Here is a 6781-nt window from a genome sequence, read left to right as displayed (position 1 = left end):
GAAAAGAATAACTTTCTGAATAGGAATTCAGTTAGTCAGGATAAATATCAACAACTGACAAATGGGATGACATAAAATTTAAAAAGCTTCAATACAGTCAAGTAAACAATAATCAGACTAAAAGAGAGACTATAAAATGGAGAAAATATTTGTCAACTATTAATGTGGCTATAAAATACATAAAGGACTAAGATAATTAAATACTAAAGTAGAAAATCCAATCAATATGTGGGAAATGTAATGTATACATGCCTACTTTTAAAAAGATATAAAATAGTCAATAAATTTATTTTTTAAAAAACTCAAGATCTTTAGTCCCAAGAGAAATGCAAATCAAAGATTAAAATAGAGTACCAACTCACACAATTCAAAATTATTATTGTCGTGAAAATACACAGTAAATAGTGGATAGGATATAACGGTGAGAGGAGATAGGGAGGACCCCTTATATACTCTCAGTGGGTAGGATGCAAGGTGAGGGAGGTGGGGAGGACCCCTTATACACTCTCAGTGGGTAGGATGCAAGGGTGAGGGGAGATGGGGAGGACCCCTTATACACTCTCAGTGGGTAGGATGCAAGGGTGAGAGGAGATGGGGAGGACCCCTTATACACTCTCTGTGGGTAGGATGCAAGGGTGAGGGAGGTGGGGAGGACCCCTTATATACTCTCAGTGGGTAGGATGCAAGGGTGAGGGGAGATGGGGTGGACCCCTTATACACTCTCAGTGGGTAGGATGCAAGGGTGAGGGGAGATGGGGAGGACCCCTTATACACTCTCAGTGGGTAGGATGCAAGGGTGAGGGGAGATGGGGAGGACCCCTTATACACTCTCAGTGGGTAGGATGCAAGGGTGTGGGGAGATGGGGAGGACTCCTTATACACTCTCTGTGGGTAGGATGCAAGGGTGAGGGAGGTGGGGAGAACCCCGTATACACTCTCAGTGGGTAGGGTGCAAGGGTGAGGGGAGATGGGGAGGACCCCTTATACACTCTCAGTGGGTAGGATGCAAGGGTGAGGGGAGATGGGGAGGACCCCTTATACACTCTCAGTGGGTAGAATGCAAGGTGAGGGAGGTGGGGAGAACCCCTTATACATTCTCTGTAGGTAGGATGCAAGGGTGAGGGGAGATGGGGAGGACCCCTTATACACTTAGTGGAATTGCTAGTGCAAGCCAGTATGGCAGATCCTCAAACAACTAAAAATAGAAATCACATAGGCTCTAACAGCACTAGTCACTTCTAGAGTGTGTAGCCAAAAGAAGACATTGTTCCATAGCACTCCTTCCCAGTTTCTGAGTCTTGCATTTTCTCCTGCCCTCTTTGATTTTCAAAGCATTGGGGTAGGATAATTATACAGACTTCAGGCTTATGGCCCAAAACTCCACAATCATTGTCTGCAGTTCAATTAGTTCTTCGTCCCTCTATTAAATGATGATCACTGAAAACAAGGTTTTCTGGTGGAGGCTGAGGGTTGTACTAACTTGTGTGTATAAAATAAATATTTGAAAGAGTTTGACATATAGCAAAACAACAATAGTAGATACTCCCTGAGGGCAGATGATTTCCCCATTTGTGGGTCCTTGACAGATTTACAGTCCCAGGCAGAAGTCAAAATCTATACCAGACTGAAATCAACACCATTTTATTACTCATAAGAGAGGGGCTCATGAGGCCCTACACCTAACACAGAGTCTATGGACAGTTAGAGAATACTGAGTGAGAGGCTGTCATTTTCTTTAGTAGAAACTACACTGATAAATTGTCCATGCTTCAATAAATATTACTTATAAATAGTGTAAGTCACTTTAGTCAAAGTAATTGAGTCCAGGGGAAAAAAAAAGCATCAAAATAAGAGAGCAATGAGGGGGACTGGGAAAGTAGGGAATGAAAGTGGTGGAAAGTGAAATGCTCAAAACTCAGCTTATGCATGTATGAAACTGTCAAGGAATATAAAAGGACAGTTATCCACGTGTTCAAAAAATTCGGAGAAGACATGAATAAACTCATAAGTGAATTCATAGATGACACGAAAATCAGCCAAATAAAATACGAAAGACAAGTCAGGATTTGAAATTGGGATTCAAGTAAGAGGAATACTAGCCAGGCAGTCAGTGGTGGCTCATGACGTTAATCTCAGCACTCGGGAGCAGAGGCAGGCAGATGTCCAAATGTGAAGCTACCCTGGTGTACAAGAGAGAGTTCCAGGACAGCCAGGGCTACAGAGAAAAAGCCTGTCAGGAAAAGGAGAGAGAGAGAGAGACAGAGACAGAGAGACAGTGAGATAGACAGAGACAGACAGAGACAGAGACAGAGAGACAGAGACAGAGAGAGACAGAGATAGAGGGAGGGAGAGAGAGAGACCCAAACTGAATTGGAGCTAGAAATGCAAATTTAAATAAGTCAAATAAAAAGGCAGTAAGAAGCTTCACGCATAGAATGTATGAAGTGAGAGGCAGAATGTCAGGACATGAATGCGGGGAGAGGGAATGCGTCATTCGGTCAAAGAAAATGATAAACTACAAAGAAAAAAGGCACATGAACAGAAAATATTTGATCTTTGAGAGACCATTTAAAAAAACTATGAGTACATGGAAGAATTCCATGCCAAAGGTATAGAAAATACTTTCATAAAAATTATAGAAGAAAAATGTCCCAACTCAAGGAAAGGAGATGCCCATTAGGGATAGATAACAACACAGACAGAATCAGAAAAAAAAACATAATATATTATAGTTATAATATTAAATATAGAAAGGAAGTTTATTGAAAGCTACAAGTGAGGAGAACCAAGTCATATAATGGCAGGCCCATTAAAAATAGCAGCTGATTTTTCAATGGGAATTTAAGCAGTGGTTCTCAACCTGTGGATTGTGATCCCTTTAGGGGCCGCATATTGGATATCCCTCATATCAGATATTTACATTACAATTCATAAAAGCAGCATAATTACAGTTATGAAGTAGCAATGGAATAGTTTTATGGCTGGGGTCACCACAATGTAAGGAATTGTATTAAAGAGTCACAGCATAAGGAAGGTTGAGAACCACTGGCTTAGAGTGATATATTTCACATCCTAAAAACAACATATGTTAACCCTGGCAGGGAATTATCTCCGTAAAACTATTAAAACTGAAAGACAAACAAAATCTTTCCATGATAATAGGAGGTTAAAGAAATTTATGACCACCAAGCTAGACCTTCATAGGACAGTAGAAGTAATTCTTCAGACTTAAAAGTAGTATAAACATACCCAAAATGTTACAAGGGAAAAATAAACAAATCTAAGACAGTTGACAGGCAGGAGGACTAAGAAAACATACAAGACTACAAAATCAACCAAAATATATGAATTAATAGACAGCTTTCAATAATAATTCTGAATATTCATGTCCTTAATTATCCAATCAAAAGCCACAGGCTATCAGATTGGATTAGAAAATAGGATCCATCTGTGCATATATGTGTAGTAGGAATCTTACCAGTTCTTATTAATAAAATCAAACCTGAGGCCAGTTATTGGGGTGAATACTGGAAGATCAGAGAGACAGAACAAGCCACAGCTAACCTCACCTGGCCAACTTCTCAGCTGATCTTGTTTCCTCAGACTGGAAGCTTCTGTGTCCTCATATCTGAATGGCTCTCTGTGCTGCTCAAAACCTAAAAGCTTAACCAGTCAAATGCTTCTAGTGTCTGGTCCTCACGCCTTATATACCTTTCTGCTTTCTACCACCACTCCCTGAGATTGAAGACTTACTTTCTGGGATGAAAGGCGTGAGTCACCATGCTTGGCTGTATCCTTGAACACATGGATTTCTGCCTCTGGAATGCTAGGATTAAAGGCGTGTGCTACCACTGCGTAACCTCATGTTTAATATTGTGACTGTTCTGTCTCTGACCCCAGATAAGTTTATTAGGGTGCACAATATTTTGGGGAACACAATACCACCACATATATGTGTATGTATGTGTATGTGTGTGAGACAGACAGACAGACAGACACAGAAACAGAGAGACATTAGTCTGAATGTCATTTGTTTGGATATGAGCATGTACATGCCATAGTATGTCTGTGAAAGACATAGAACAGCCTTCCATCCAAAATCATCCCTTCCTTTTCTATCTTGTTTAAGACAGGGTCTCTTTGCCTCTGTTTAAGCCAGGCTGGCTGGCTCACAAACTACTTGAGATTTTCCTGACTCCCCTTTCATTTCCCATAGGTGCACTGGCATTACGGACACTTAAACTGCTGTATCGATGGTTTTTCTGGGTTCTGGAAGTCCAGACTGAAGTTGTCGGGAGGCACTTTTATCCACTGAGATACTTAGTTTGGGGTGCTGGAGACATTGTAGGTGTCGTCTCTGACCTGGAGAGTGGATTGTGTTATTCTGTACTGATCTGGAGATGCTAGAGGTTGGAGTACCACAGGGCAATGAGTTGTGGCCTCTGACCTGGATAGCATGTAGGAGCTCACCTGGATCCCGAGAGTCTGGAGGTTGATTCGCTAGAGGATAGTTTAGGTCTGCCACTTTGGTTTCAATTTCATTCGAGTCACTTGCATTGTCCTGATGCTCATCAGTTAGGACCCAGTAATGGTCCAGTCTCCACCTCCCCAGAACTAAGATTATCAAGTACGTGTTGTCATGCTTGGCTGTTTTACATGGGGGCTAAGAATCACACTCATGTCATTGTGCTTGCATGATAAGCATTTGACCATCTGAACTATCTCCCCAGCCCAATAAGCTATGGTTACCATGGCGACCTTCATAAGCTCCTTCTCTTAAATTTTCCAGAATATAATCAGTACTTTAGCTGGATTGGACAGATGAATATGTTGCTAGGAAGATCCACAAACTCTTATGCCTCCAATTTTTTATGTAAGCAACTTCCTCAGTCTGAAATTTTCTTACTATGTGTTCAGCCTGGCCAACTCTTTGCTTAGAGCTCAGAGCCTGTCATCTCTCTGAAGAGTGCTTGGAAGCCCTTGTTCTGATGATGGGCCTCCATCTCCACATGACTGTGGTGCTAATTTCAAAAAATTGGCATTTGTGTTCTGTGTCCAAATTCACTGCTAACCTGTGTTTCTATTCCTCCAGATGGAGGCCAGAGTTGGTGGAAAGCATATTTTGCCCTTGTCACTGACAAATGTAATGCTAGTCTTGGGGTGGTTGCAGAGCGAACATTTGTGGAGTCGATTCACATGTGACTACTCAAAGGCAAAGTGCTGAGACTAGACTGTCCTGCTTGTCCCATGACCCCCAAAATAAATGTTATAATCATTTTCAGTATTCATTACTATTATCACAAACATTATTTTAGGTTCTCTTTTGGAAGTATCTGAGTCATATATTCACAAATCTGCCCTAGATGTTCTATAAAAGGGACTTCAATGATTTAGTTACACTGTCTTCTGCCAATGTATATATGTTCCAAAATGTGAATAGTGGTACACTTCCAAACAACCCTATGATAAAACAAAGTCAGAGGGCTGGAGAATTCAAGTCTGAAGCTGCATTTTACATGTAAGCTTCTAAGTTGTTATTTTAAACAACAGCGACAGGGAAAAATTATTTAAAAAAAAATGAAAACTGCTTCTCTGCTGTCCTTCTAATGGATGTACTTTAAAGAAAGCCAGGGGGAATTATAAACTTCATATACATTTTGTGAACATTCAAATGAATATCTGTGACTAATCTCAAGTGTGTTTGAATTTTAAAAAAAAAAGAACAATTTTGATATTCCAAGTTGAATTATTAAGTAAAAATATTCAGTTATCAGATAGCTAATTAAGTGGAACTGACTGTATTCATTAAAATATTTGTTCCAAACAAATGTATTTAACATTCAGATATTATGCAGAATAGGTGACAATTGCATATCTCCATGGAGATCAATAATGGGATTCAGATCATTGTGTAAAGAGTCTGCAAGTTTAATGCAGAGAGAATGTCATTATTATTTCTCTCTTAATGATGGTCATTATGCGCAAACACTGATTGAATTCCATTTGTTACCTGCGTTTGAGCTGAGAGGAATAATTACAATTTAAGTGTCTGCATTAAAATTCATAAAAGAATATGAATGCAAAAATTATACTTGAAACTGACAAAATATACTTTGAGGATATAAATTGTGTTTTCTGATAGGCCTCTTAAAAGTATTAAAAATAGCTTCATTTTAATAAGATGACATATAAAGATCATATTTTGTGCTCACCTTTATGTTAATTTTAATGCTACAATACATGACCAATAATAAAAAATAAAGAAATTAACTTTCAAAAAGTAAAATCAATTATATATTGTTACAGAGATTGTTAGTGCTTATGGGTCATAATCATTTTTAAAGGGTTTTAAAATTTCTGTATGGTTAATATTATATTTTTCTTATATTGATGGTATCTTCTGATCACCTATCTCTGTGGGTAGCAAACAGATCAATGGCTTAGACATACTTGACTATGCTGTATTCTATGTCTTTCTGATTGAATTGGTCTTTACGTGTGGTAGTAGTCATGTTGCATACATTTCTGATCGGTGATGCATATCATTATCACTCCTTAAGCACTCCAACCACATTCTTCAACTCATGAACCTGCATTTTTTTTTCCCAGAATGAAGTGAGCAATCTTAGGGTGCCATTTGGGTGTCGCTGGCCTTGGAAGTCTTCCCTCCATAGGCTATGGGAGTTCTGCAAGTCTGAGAAGAGAAGGTTGAAGGGTGAATGCTGCAGAAGTCACTGAGGCAGAAGCACGGCAGTTGTGAGGCAAGGATGCTGCTTAGGTG

This window comes from Peromyscus maniculatus, chromosome 4 (genome assembly GCF_049852395.1).
Source record: "Peromyscus maniculatus bairdii isolate BWxNUB_F1_BW_parent chromosome 4, HU_Pman_BW_mat_3.1, whole genome shotgun sequence".
Lineage (NCBI taxonomy): Eukaryota > Metazoa > Chordata > Mammalia > Rodentia > Cricetidae > Peromyscus > Peromyscus maniculatus.
Note: the sequence above shows the minus strand (reverse complement) of the source record.